Source organism: Puma concolor, chromosome D4 (genome assembly GCF_028749965.1).
Source record: "Puma concolor isolate L17-30 chromosome D4, mPumCon1.1.hap2, whole genome shotgun sequence".
Lineage (NCBI taxonomy): Eukaryota > Metazoa > Chordata > Mammalia > Carnivora > Felidae > Puma > Puma concolor.
In genome coordinates, this window is record NC_141679.1 from 71952858 (window position 1) to 71966995 (window position 14138).

The following is a 14138-nucleotide window of genomic DNA, read 5'->3' on the forward strand; positions in this document are numbered from 1 at the left end:
TAGGTCCACTGACATTTCTCTTTTTCTCTCACGCAGTTTTTAATGGGCTGCTGTTGACCTCAAAGAACACTTCTGTCATGAGTATGAGATATAGTTCACTGGTCTTTTTAGTCTTCTAATTTTACATGTAAACTTTGGACCTTCTCTACTACAAGAGTTTTGCATAGTTTTATTTGTTCTTCTTGTTATTCTGATTTTTTTTAAGAGGCCATGTTGGGAGATTTGAATTTACACCACTGTCTTTGCTTTGGCTTCCTCAGACTCCCACAATTTTAAGTGGTGGATTTTAACATATTATCATCAACTTAATTAAAAGTTACTTTGAAAATAATGTGTATTTTTTAAGCAAAAAATCCCACAAAGCTGCATAAATGCTCCTCAGCAGGAGACATGTTGACGTCTTCAGGCCTCTGCTCAAGGAGAAACTTCTTTCGAAATACCTGAATCACTCACTACTAAGCATCTTTGAGACATTAAGGGGACATGGGACAGTTGCAAGGGTATTACAAGTGGGTAAATGGAGTTTTCTCAACATGAAAGATAGATTAGGTAAGATAATTATAGCGATTTTGATTTTGAGCCTAAAATAGTGTTATAGAATGGCTATTAAAAAGATAACATGTGAAGCACTGGCTGAGCATCAGTTTATTGTGAAGAAGTACTATCAGGTTATCTAGACTTTTTTTTGACAGCATAGCTAGATTTGGGGATTGTTGTAAATATGAATGTATCTGGATGTGGGGTTACATTTGACAAATCTTTTATTACACCCCTTGGGACAGAATGGGAAAATGGAGGCTGTATGTTCCTTACTGTTTCCTATAAGCTATTAGACTTATATTTGTGACAGACTCATTCCTTCCTACAAAAGAGGCCTATCAACACCTTCTTTCTCACTACTGTTGTCCTCACCAATTTTCCCTTATCTGATCCTTGCTTGTTTTTACCCCAGCTTCTGACCTGTTCCATTTTCCCATTTATGACTTTGCCTTGAGCCTTGGCATTCATTACAATTTTCTGGCTAGCAGTGACACCTGGCTAGAATTCACATTCTCTTGGATTACTTCTAGAAAAGGGATGACTATAAATTGAAGATGATAAAGCTATAAAGTAAAACAAAGGGACAGAAGAATGACAGAGCCCATATTCAGATTTTGAAAACCATTTTAATGGCACCATATGTAAGTTAAACTAAGTGAATTTCGTAAGATTTCTTCATATATGGTCCTCTTTTCCCTTAAGTATGTCACAATGTTTAAGAATTACTGACTTCCCAAATTCTGAAATTTCTTGTTGTTCTGAAGAAACAGCAGATGGCACTGCTAACTTGAAGAACCAATTTCTAGACGCATTAAAAACTGGAGACATGACTTCTTAAAACTATTAACAGACACTATTGTTTTCAGCTTACATGTGTATTGTAGAATGGGAAAATAAAGTTAAGCAGATGGAAGAAATTTAAAATCCATAATTACAGATAAAATCACTATGAACATTTTAGTGCACAGCCGAGTTTTCTATTCACATGTTTAACAAAAATGGAATATATCTTGCAAGAGCTTTGTAACCAGGTTTTTCAAATGAACCACGTATTATAAACAAATTGCCTTGTCATATTTCAAAAACCGGTTTTTTATGGCTGTAAAAGGATATCATAATTTAGTTAACCAATTACATGTTGTCTGAAATTTGGATTATTTCCAGTTTCCTGTTCTCATAAATAACACTGTCATGAACATCCTATTGCCTAATTCCTTAATTACAGGTTCACATGCTTAATTGTCTCCACAAGATAAATTCCTAAAAGTTGAATTTTTGTTTTAAAATATATCTCTATTTTTTAAGTATTATCTTTAAATTGGTCCCAGGACCAATTTTTCCCTTTGATTTACATATAGTCTATATTAAAATACATTTGTTTCAAAGTAAGTTTAAAGTATAACTTTTAAAAAATTCTGTCTGATTAAATATTTTCAAACTTTTTATAGGTTTATGGCCTGCTTGATTTTTGTGAATTTCACAGAGTTCATGTCTTTTATCCCTTTTTAAAAAACAGAATAATTCATGATTTCTCTACTTATTTTGTAAGGATTCTTGACATATTAAGGTTATCATCGCCATTAAGGTTATCCTAAATATCCCAATACCGTTAACCCAAAAGTAATGTAGGACAACATTAATTTACTTTAAAAAGAATATATTTCTTACTTTTAAAGTTTATCGAATTTTTCTTTGAGTGTTATTTTAGGATTAATTTTAATAAATGTCCACAGGAGCTATGAAAAGAGTTAGTCTATACTTGCATTCTATAGAATTCAAAATTTATAGTTCTGGTATATTTCTCATATCCTCTACATAATGTTTATTTCTTGACCACTTGGTTTTTCATGGAAAAACAGTTATGTTTCTTTTCATTTTCTTTTTTTTGCTTTCTCATTATATTATTTGGTGCATGAAAGCTCATAATCAACATATTGTGTAGATTTTGCATTTGGGTTCAAAAAAAAGCTCTTCACCCTATTTCAGTTGCTTCTTTCTCTCGCTCTCTTTTTTTTTAAATATCAAATTATACTACTTAGTACACTTCTTAATTAATGTATCAATTAGTACATTATTAATATATCAATCAATAGATACTTCTAAGTGGTTGAAGAGTTTGATCTTTTCAGTAGCCTTAAACATTGTATTGATAATGTTTTCTAGGTGTTTTCAATGTCTCCCTTCAAACTAGCCCTACCACAGATTAATGTCACCACACACTATGTATTATAAGGGTCTGAATTCCATAATATAAATGCTATAAAGAAGGATGTGAGTATCTCTTATGTACTCACTGCTTAGGGAACTGCTTAGTTGGAATAGAATATTCCCATTTAAATTAATGGCTTTTTAAAAAATAATAGTCATTCACTTAATGACAGGGTTTTCAGGAATAATTTAAAATCTTTAAGCACAGGATGGTGTATTTCCTTATCAAACATCCACACAAGGTAGGTATTATTATTACAATATTTTACAGATGAAGAAAGAAAGACATTAAATTACTCCCCTCAGGTAAAGCATCCAGGATCCAAACCCACACTACAAAAATATCTGAGTTTGTGGTTTTATTCCCACAACCATGCCAGAGGGAGAAAAGCCTGTGAATTTTTATGTCCTTTGCTGAATAGTCAATTGGAATTTTTTTCTTATTTTACATAGTTTACATAAGCTCTTTATGTGCTATAGTTAGTAATCAATTACGATTTCAGTAACAAGTATTTACCCTTAATTTCTCTTCAGTAGAGAAAGGTTCTACCTCATTCTTGATGTCTATGTGTGAATCTATTTGCATAAAATCCCTGGATATCTTGACCTTGTTATCACTCTTTTCGAGGGAGAAAAAGCATCATGATCCCATCGATGAGTTTGGGAGCAAACTTCCCTCCAGTGAGACGAGAAAAACAAGTTCTGTTCTGCTCTTTCATGCTGTGAGTTTGATAGGGGCAGGCCCCCCGTATTTTGTGAAGGCTCTGGTTGGTCCAAGGCTAGCTGTGAGTGGATGGGTATATCGACCTAATTCAGCGACTTTATATTAGCACACACCTGCCTATCACTATCCAGCAACACCCTCCAAGATTAGCTTACTAAGAAAGGTGATATCTTGGGTCTCTACTGACTGATCTCTTTTATTTTTCAATAGGTTCAGAAATGGGACAGAGTAGAGAGGTACGATTTATTGGACAATTTGAGTTTCAATAATTTGGTGTTTTCTTAATGTTTTTTTTATAATATAAAATATTTTAATTTGGGGGACGTAAAATGTATTGCTCTTTTTTTATTCTTTAGGTTGCTTTTATCCTTAGAAAATCTTTACCCATGCTAAGACCATTCAGATTTATCTATATATTCCATCCAGCTATTACATAGTTTGGCTTTTTGTTATTTAAATTCATGTGAAATTAGCTTATGTACAAAAGATGGGAAGATTTATTTTCTAAATAATTAAGAAAACACCCTGGCAAGTTTTAAATTTTCTTTTTTATTCACAAAATTGCTATAATTTCATAATATAACATATATTTATGTGTGAGTGTGTATGTTTATGTATATGTTATGCATGTGTGTGTGTATATATGTGTGTGTGTGTGTGTATATATGTGTGTGTATATACATATGTGTGTGGGTGTATATATATATATATGTGTGTGTGTGTGTGTGTGTGTATATATACATATATATATATATATATATATATATATATATGCACGTGTTTACCCACATATTAGTATATGTCATGTCTCTGGACTGTCAATTACATACTCTTTTGATACTTTTACCAAAGTTCTATTTGTCAATTACCCTAACTACATATATATATATTTTTCATTAAAGTATAGTTGACAAGCAGGGGTGCCTGGGTGGCTCAGTTGGTTAAGGTCTGACTTTGGCTCAGGTCATGATCTCATGATTCGTGAGTTCGAGCCCCGTGTCAGGCTCTGTGCTGATAGCTCAGAGCCTGGAGCCTACTTCAGATTCTGTGTCTCCCTCTCTCTCTGCCCCTCCCCGGCTCATGTTCTGTCTCTCTCTCTAAAATAAACATTAAAAAATTAAAAAGCAAATAAAGTATAGTTGCCATGCAATCCATATATATTTTTTAATCATGTAAGGAAAGTTCTGGTTTGCGCGATCTGATTATGTGAATACATGATATAATCCACAACATAACATAAAATACTATTTTCCAGCTATTAAGTTTGCAAGCAAATGTCTAAATCGATTTCCTACAACAGCTTTTATTACTTTATAATTATAATATTTAAGCACTGTCCATGTGTATGAAGAGTCTGTGAGTCAGGCCATAGACTGTATTGCGGATTGTGCTACCAGCTGGCCTATTGCATGACAGAGAACGGTCACCACCAGTCACAAATTACATCTGTTTGTGCCTCTATTTGTTAGACAATCTGGCACCAGTAACAGCTGAGAAGAAAGAGTTGCAAACAGCTTGTTTGATTGATGTGTCTAGAGTCATCTCTAAATCCAAATGAAATGTTAAGGGCTATCAAGAAATCGTAAATCAGGCATCTCTCTCTTCGAGCCATGAGAAGGTTTTGCGAACGCTTTTACGGCACCCATGTGTGAGAGGTATGATTGGCTGATATTCAAAAAGAGAAATCGGACCTGCTTGTTCCACACAATTAATTAGGTCACATTTTTAACTTTATTGAGCTGTGAGGTGTTCCACGGGGCCTAGCACTTAAGTCATGATCATAAAAACTGTTGGAGTAGGGGTTTCAACCAGGTAAGAGGAATACAGCATCAACTCAGCATGCAGAAGGTGGTTGATTCCAAGGAGTATGTTGGGAAAGCAGATAACCTGTGACCGAGGTGACATGTTCTGGGGTAGCCAGACATCTATCAGGACAGGCATGTACAACCAGGGTAGCTGAGCTCTAACCAGCAGGACACAACCTTGGGGGAGATGCCAGCACTGAACCTTCACGGGCTATGACAAGAAGTTTTCACATTTGGTATCTGTGAAAATTCTAAATGCCCAGGAGAGAGTGCAAAAGTACCTTTTTATGAGGTAAAACTTAAAACAAAAAATTCCTTATCTGTTGTATTAGATGCTACTGATTAATACCACCTCTGCCTAACTGAAGGGGACAATTACTGGAAGAAGATCATGAATCTCACAGAATCCACACGAAGCCTAGAGGATCAAACTTGAAAAATGGGTAAAAACCAAGGGAAGTTAGGTGGGAGGCACCGTCTCAAAGCAAGGGCCCGGGAGACTTCGGGCTCTGGTGACACGTTGGCCCTCGCACTTCTGTCCTGAACTCTGTGGCTGCCATGTGCCATGACAGTGAATAAGTTCTAAGGTATCCTTGGCTTTCGTTTTATTCTTAGAACTTAAATTCCTGGTTAGGAGCATCTGATTGGCTGATGCTGTTCATGTGCCCGCCTGGTTTGGAAGCAAGGGGGGAGAATCTGAAACCTTAGGCTTCTTTAGTGTGAGGAGTGCCTTGACTCCTTAGAGAATCCCTGAGAGTAGGAAGGGAGAAAGTCTGGGTGTTGGGTAGGTAGCAGGGGGAAAAATGGAGAAGAAAAAAAAAGAGAAAGAAAAAGAAAACAGGCACACACGCACACACACACACACACACACACACACACACACACACATCAGCAATGAAGTTCTATACCTGAAATTTTTAAAACATTTTGGATATTTGTTACTTAGACAATAAAAAAAAATTGTTTCTTTTTTCCACAATAATTTGTTTTGAAAAGGATATTTCTTAAGGTCTGCTTTTTTTTCCTACTTTTGGTGAAACAAATATCTTCTCTTTGTTCATTCTTTTGATAAGCACCTGGTATACCTCCCAGAAACAGGGTGCTTGGACCCTCCTTGATTTCCCCAAGTAAGGCTGATCTCTAGCTCCTGGATCCAGTAGTCCAAATTGAGTGCAGAGGGATGTGGGGTAGTTAAGTCCTGGTAGGTAAATCTCATTTCTGGAGAACTTCTCATCTGTGTCTCTCAAAATACCTCATCCTGTGTGGCTGGATGTCACGGCATAAGCTGTGGAAACCCACGCAGAAGCTGTGCCACCTCCAGGAGACTATTCCCCACCTCTGCCCATGCCTATTTCAGCCCTCTGAACAGTGAGCGGCCTAGACCCTGACCAAAGCTTTCTAACGTCACCACTGTTAGCAGCCAGTGACTTGATGAAGACTTCCAAGGCTCAGAACTCTCGGGACAGTTACTCGTGAGCCCTACTGGACTCCCCTACAGCACTTACACCATCAAAGTCTGGTAAGCAGCAGCTGGCAAAGGCCTTCCAGGAAGAGGATTTTCCTATGTTCCCATGGTCCATTTCCAACTCAAGCTACGGACCATGTAAAATAATGTATGTTTAGAATTCTTAATTTTTGGAAGGCTCTAATTTCTAAGGCAAATGATTTGCAAGTCAATCTTGATTAATCTTCTTTAAACAAGTCTCATGTGCCTTATAATTAGAAATTCTAGCATTTGGATGGTACCCTTCCCTAGTTTCTTATATGAATGTAGTTGTTTCTCCATTCTTGGCTGATTCCCCTAGTTACTCGGGAGGGAAATGCTGGACATCTGCTGTCAAGTAGCCAACTTGTCCAACAGATGGCAACGTGATCTGCAATTGTTCTTGTTATATTTTATTTCACCTCCTCCTTTGAATTCCTGTCTCCTTACTTTCTTTTGGCATTGACAGAAAGGCAGGAGGCAGAAATGAATTGGGCAAGAAGGGAAATAGCACATTTCTCTCATATCCCCACCTCTTCGAGAGGCTGCTTCCTGTGAGCTTTGCTTCCTGCCCTCACATCTACCTAGTTAACAACTGTTCAGCTCAAATGCTACCCTCTCTGGGGAGTCATCTTAGACTGCCCTCAACATTGCCGGAGCCCCCATGAGTGCCCAGAGTGCTCCCTTAGAGTGCTCTAAACATGCCTCTCTAGCACTTATCCATGCTATCCTAATTGTTGATGTATTCACTCATCTCCCTACCCAGACTGTGAGCTCCCAGATAGAGATGGACCCGTCACTGTACTCCCAGGGTCCAGTTCAGTTAGTAAAAGGAATAAACAGGTTTGGGAAGGAGACAAAAGAGTCAAGAAGGAGCGTTTTCCTGAAACCTCTAGATTGTTCTTAAATTGGTACCACTGAAGTTCTCCCACGCTTTTGTTCGACCAATTTGAGAAGACAAATGTGAAGAATAAAGAAAGAGCTGGATTACTGGAGCTGATAACTATTTTTCACTTACGCCCTATTAAAAACATAGTGCGTGTGTTGGGTTAATTCACTGATTGTAAATAGTTATTAATAGCAAATAGCAATACAACATAGCTTTTGATAATAGGCTCCACATAATCCCAGCTCTTTATAATACATGCACTATAATAAGAAAATAAGTTGTTCACTGTGAAAATGCCACCCATTAGTGCCACTGCTCCCAAACGATATACAATCTTGTGTTTTATGGCTCTCAGCTGCACACTGCCTGGAAGATGCTTTAGACATGAGCCAACTTTTTACATCTAACAAATGCCCAGTAAAAGACACTTAGAATTCCAGTTGGACTAAACTTGCCCCTTCTCCAGAGGGCACATAAATGAATAAATACAAGGAAATCCCCTCCCATTGCACACACACATATGCACGCACGCAATCCTCAGAGCAGCTGTGTTATATTATAAGTTGGAGGCCTTTTGTTAGTTCAGATGTTTCAGGTCTGCAAAGGCACTCTGGAGAAGAAATAAATATTATGAGTAAGTCTCGTTTCCATGCTTGTAGTGGGGAAACACTTACTAGCACCGTTTACTACAGTCTTAAACTGAAACAATCTCATAAAAGAATACCAGCATTACTCACTCAGCACATGACTGCTAAGACAAGATGGTGTCTGTTTTATTCCCTAAATATTCAAAACATGATTTCATTCAGACTCTTTCCCAGATGGACTTCCTTTTCAGTTAAACTAATCAGAATAATCATGGATTGTGTGCTTGCTAAATCTATTTTTTTTTCCTTAAACCATTCAACTCTCTTTTATTTTACTAAGTAGTGTATATAAATAAAATTTCACAAATGAGAGAGCTTGGATATTAGCATTAACTTATCAAAGGAAAGGCAGGTTGGAGCTTGGTGGGAGCTCAACCTGGAATCCAGGTCATTCCATGTGAGGATTTGGTCTTCTACTGGGAAAGCTCAGCGTCTGAAGTTGACAAATTTGGTAAGAAGAAGACCGTGTACTGGAGAGTGATGTAAATGTGGATTTAGTAATTTACGAGGAGAAAGGACTCTCATAATAACAAAAACACTACAAGTCTGCACAATCAGTGCATTCTCTTATTATTATCAAAGTATGTGTGAAGCCAAAGTATAATAAAATTTTTTCGTGAACATACAGTCAGAACAAGGGGACACGGAGAAATTTATTTTTAATGGCTCTGAGAGCCTGATACGTCCATCTCTCTATGAAGCCTTGTCAAAGGGATTAGAAACACTTTGCCATGCTTCTCCCAAAGCCTGGTACATTCTCTCCCCATTCTTCACTAACTTTTACTAATCCATCTAATCTTAGCTTCATTATCACTTTCTTAGAGACACCTTTTTTGGTCTTCTTATCTAAGAAAGGGTCCCCACTGAACACTCCAGAGCGCTCTGTAATTTCCCTTTATAGCACTTACCTCACTTACTCATCTGTTGCTGTAAGATCTGTCTGCCTCTAGACTGTAAACTCTAGGGGAGCAGGAACCACGTTTGTTTTGAGTCCCACTAGCTCCTCAGGGCCAACCACAGTGCCCGGCTCCTCTGAAAGCATTCAGGACCTACTTGATAAATGAGCTAATGAAAGCGCATCCAGGAGCTGGGCAGAGTAATGGCAAAGGGCACAGGTGCTATATTCAGGCTTCCTTGTTTGAAATCCTGCCTCTGCCTCTTAGTGACTGTGTGAGCTTAAACAAGTTACAAAATCGGATTCTTTATAAAATGAGGACATTGAGGGGCGCCTGGGTGGCGCAGTCGGTTAAGCGTCCGACTTCAGCCAGGTCACGATCTCGTGCTCTGTGAGTTCAAGCCCCGCATCGGGCTCTGGGCTGATGGCTCAGAGCCTGGAGCCTGTTTCCAATTCTGTGTCTCCCTCTCTCTCTGCCCCTCCCCCGTTCATGCTCTGTCTCTCTCTGTCCCAAAAATAAATAAATGTTGAAAAAAAAATTAAAAAAAAAAAATGAGGACATTGACAGCTCCTGCCTCCTAGCATTCTAATAAGGATTAAATAAATTGATACAAAACACCTGGAACAGTGACCGGCACAAAGTGAACACTCAAGCAGAGTCAGTTCTTCATATTATCTTGTAAAGGACAACTCTAAGAAAAATGTGAAGCCTGACTGCTAAAACTCAGTTTCCTTGGGATGTTCCTGGGATGGGTATGATTAATACTAACCTCTGAAGATATTTATTCATGTTTTTCATGGTTTGGCAGTACTATATTTCTGATTAAGAATACTTCATGGGGCGCCTGGGTGGCGCAGTCGGTTAAGCGTCCGACTTCAGCCAGGTCACGATCTCGCGGACCGTGAGTTCGAGCCCCGCGTCAGGCTCTGGGCTGATGGCTCGGAGCCTGGAGCCTGTTTCCGATTCTGTGTCTCCCTCTCTCTCTGCCCCTCCCCGTTCATGCTCTGTCTCTCTCTGTCCCAAAAATAAATTTAAAAAGTTGAAAAAAAAATTAAAAAAAAAAAAAAAGAATACTTCAGGGGCACCTGGGTGGCTCAGTTGGTTGAGCATCTGACTTCAGCTCACGTCATGACCTCATGGTTTGTGAATTCGAGCCCCACATTGGGCTCACTGCTGTCAACCTAGTGCAAAGCCCCTTTGGGCCCTCTGTCCCCCTTTCTCTGCCCCTTCCCTGCTTGTGCTCTCCCAAAAATAGATACATATTTTTTTTAAAAAAGAATACTTCAATTAAATAGGTGAATATATTAAAACAGATTATACCCAAGCCCTTCCAGCCTGGAACCCACTTTATCTTCTTTGCATGATGTTTTGTGTCTATCTACTGATCCATCATGCATGAACATCAGAGCTTAACTCTGACGGCAGCTGTATTATCCTTATCTCCAAGTTCTTGGGACAGCCATCTCTGTAACAACGAACTACGGACAACAATATTCAAGGTGGATATTTTATAACACTTAGAAAGTAAAAAAAGAACATTATAAATATATACAATTCCATAACAACAGAGGTAATCACGGTATTTGTCTTATTTGGTTTTAAAGGCTTTACTGCTAAATACCATGGGGCAAAGTACCATATTTAACAATTACATATTACAATGTTGTCAGACAAAACTTGCATGGTTGTTAGAATCTTGGTCCCTGGCTCATTTGGTGAACATGTATTTACTGAGTACCTAATATGTGCCAGCCATTACACTAGGGGTGGTCTATAACATTTTGGGTTTGAACTGAAGAATGATACAAATAGGACTCCATTATTTGATGAATTGGTATTCCAGTCATCAAACACTAAATAAACGTTTAATATATTACCGTCTGCTATTTTCAATGATAAAATGCTGATAATGATAATGTGTGAGAATGTACTGCTAAAACAACTAATGTGGGGGCAACCTCCTTTTCCTCCAACCCTACATACACATGACGTGTGTCCTTCGATCATTCGCTGTAGGTGATACTCAAAGAGCCTATTTTCATACACAGTTGAGCATTATTTACTTGAAATTAAAACACATCTATGTCAAAACACACCTCTTCCTTACTTTTAATGTCACTATAGGAAACCCCAAATCAGGCCTTTCTGATGTGCCTTTCTATATCTGAGCCTTGATTTGTCCATCTTCTCTCTGTTCCATCTTCTTACACCCTCATATAGGACATCTAGTGTTTTTAGTCCATAAGGTAACACTTTACCTGTGTCCCCGTGAATATCCCAAAGATTAAACTAAGATACTGAATCTCAGAATTGGGCCAGACTCAAAGATCTTACACAATTACTCATTTGTTGCTGAATTTCTCCTTGCAAAAAAAGAAAGAGAAAAAAAGAAAAAAAAAAACCTAATGAAAGAAATTGAAGAAGACATAAATAAGTGGAAAATTTTATATTCATGTATTAGAAGAATCGGTACTGTTCAAATGTCGATACTACCCAAAGCGATCTGTAGATTCAGTGCAATCTCCATCAAATTCCAATGGCATTTTTCACAAAAACAGAAGACACAATCCTAAAATTTGTATGTAACCACAGAAGACCCCAAAAAGCTAAAGCATTCTTGAGCAAGAAGAGAAAATGGCAGACCTCACATTTCCTGTTTTTAAACTACACTACAAAGCTACAGTAATCAAACCAGTATGGTAATGACATAAAAATAAACACAGAGATCAATGAAACTGAATAGAGCACTCAGAAATAAATCCATGCGTATGAGTTCAACAAATTTTCCATAAAGTCACCAAGAATACGCAATGGGGAAAAGACAGTTACTTCAATAAATGTTGTTGGGAAAACTGGATATCCGTATGAAAAGAATGAAACTGGACCCCTATCTTACACCATACACAAAAATCAACTCAGAATGGATTAAAAACTTAAACATAAGACCTGAAACTGTAAAACTCCGAAAAGAGAACATAGTGGAATAGCTCTTTGACATCAGTCTTGGCAAAGATGGTTTGGATTTGACACCAAAAGCAAAGGCAACAAAGGTAAAAATAAACAAGTGGGACTACATTCAATTAAAAAGCTTCTGCACAGCAAAGGAAACCATCAACAAAATGAAACAGCAATCTATGTGACAGGAGAAAATATCTGCAAATCATACAGCTGATTAGGGATTAATATCCCAACTATATGGAGAACTTCTACAACTTAATAGCAAAAACGAAGAAACCATCCAATTACAAAATGGGCCGAGGACTGAATATCATTTTTCCAAAGAAGACATACAAATGGCCAACAGGTACATAAAAAGGTACTCAATATCACAAAGCATCAGGGACATGCAAGTCAAAGCCACAATGAGACACCATCTCAAACCTATTAGAATGGCTATCATCAAAAAGACAAGAGGTGACAAGTGTTGGCAAGGATGTGGAGAAAAGGAAATGCCTGAATGCTTTCGGTGGGAACACAAATTGGTGCAGCCACTATGAAAAACATTACGGAAGCTCCTTAAGAAATTCGAAACAGAACTACCATACATTCCAGCAATTCTACTTATGGTATTTATTCAAAGGAAACAAAATCATTATCTCAAAGAGACATCTGAACTCCCATATTCATTGCAGCATTACTCACAATACCCAAGATAAGAAAACAACCTCAGTGGGGTGCCTGGGTGGCTCAGTCAGTTAAGCATCTGACTCTAGGTCTTGACTCAGGTCATGGTCTCAGGGTTTGTGGGTTCAAGCCCTGTGTTGTGCTCTGCACTGACAGTGTGGAGCCTACTTGGGATTCTCTCTCTCCCTCTCTCTTCCCCTCCCCCACGCATGCACACTCTCACTCTTTCTCTCTCAAATAAATAAACTTAAAAAAAACCTTAAGTGTCCATTAATGGATGGATGGATAAAGAAAAGGTGGTATATACATACAATGGGATATTATTCAGTCTAAAAAAAGAAGGAAATCCATTTGTGACAACATGGATGAACCTGGAATGTGTTATGCTAAATGAGATAAGCCATACATTATGGTATGGTATAGTTTATAAGCAGACTCTAAAAGAAAACAGTTAAGCTCATAGAAAGTAAGTGCAGAATAGTAGTTGCCAGGAACTGCAGCGGGGAGCAAACGAGGAGAGGTTTATAAAAGGGTACAAATTTCAGTTATAAGCTGAATGGGTTCTGAGAACCTAATGTATGTCATGGTGACTATAGTTAATAATACTGTATTGTATACTTGAAATTTACTAAGACCATAGATCTTACACATTCTCACCAAAAATAAAATTTAAAAAAGGTAACTATGTGAGATAACGAATGCGTTGATTGTAGGAATCATTTCACAATACATACATATATCAAATCATCCAAGTTGTAGAGTTTAAACACCTTATAAATTTGCCAAAGAAACCTTAATAAAGCTGGGGGTAGGGTGCCTGGGTGGCTCAGTCGGTTGAGCGTCTGACTTCGGCTCAGGTCACGATCTCGCAGTTGATGGGTTCAAGCCCCACATCAGGCTCTGTGCTGACAGCTCAGAACCTGGAGTTTACTTCAAATTCTTGTCTTCCTCTCTCTCTGCCCCTCCCACACTCATGCTCTGTCTCTGTCTCTGTCTCTCTCTCTCTCTCTCAGAAATAAATAAACATTAAAAAATAAATAAATAATAGATAAATCTGGGGAAAACTTAACCATTTCCACTTAAATTATCAATTGTAGAGAGGTATGTTAAACTCTTCCATAGAGGCTATAGATTTGCCAATTTCTCATAGCAATTCTATAAATTTTTCTTTCATGTTTATTGGGGCTATATAATTAGATGCATAAAGCTATAGTACATGACAGTGCGTCAACAAGGAACAGATACTAACAAAACACAATGTACAAATATAAAGCATGTTTACTATTACCCTCCCATTCATGTGCTCATGGGAGACATCAGTA